Below are 561 nucleotides of genomic sequence, written 5' to 3'. Positions count from 1 at the left end.
TTGGACGTTTCTCACTCATCTTGATCAGATTAAGTATATTCCTTTGCATGCTTTGCTGTGAGAAGTTGTATAGAGAAACATATTACACTTTTCTATTTTATTTTACCTTTATTTAAAGGTACAGTGTGTAGAAATGAGTGGCATTGTGTAGATTTGGCAGAAATTGAGTATACGTTTTTTTTTAAATAGGCATAGTGTATAATCCCATGAAAATAATTATAATTTGTGTTACCTTAGAATGAGCCCTTTATATCTGTAGAATAGAAGGTAGATAATAAAATAGGGTACATTTAAAGTCGCTCTTTTCTGAGTGGTAAATAGACCATATTCAAACGAAGTAGACATAATCCACCAAATCACACTTAAGGAGGTTCCGTTACATTTTTAATATACTTTGTATCTATATATTCATAGGCTATATATTAGTTGACAAGGGTCTGGACCACGTCAATGGAAGACCCGCTCTACCTCCTGAGCTAACCGCCCCTAACTGACAAAACAACTGACAAAAAGGAGTAGCCTAGGCTACTTAATTTCTGAATGTATTCATTAGAATCAGAA

Source organism: Borostomias antarcticus, assembly GCF_949987555.1.
Source record: "Borostomias antarcticus genome assembly, chromosome: 5".
NCBI lineage: Eukaryota > Metazoa > Chordata > Actinopteri > Stomiiformes > Stomiidae > Borostomias > Borostomias antarcticus.
The sequence above is the reverse complement of the archived record's forward strand: the minus strand, read 5'-3'. Positions refer to the sequence as shown.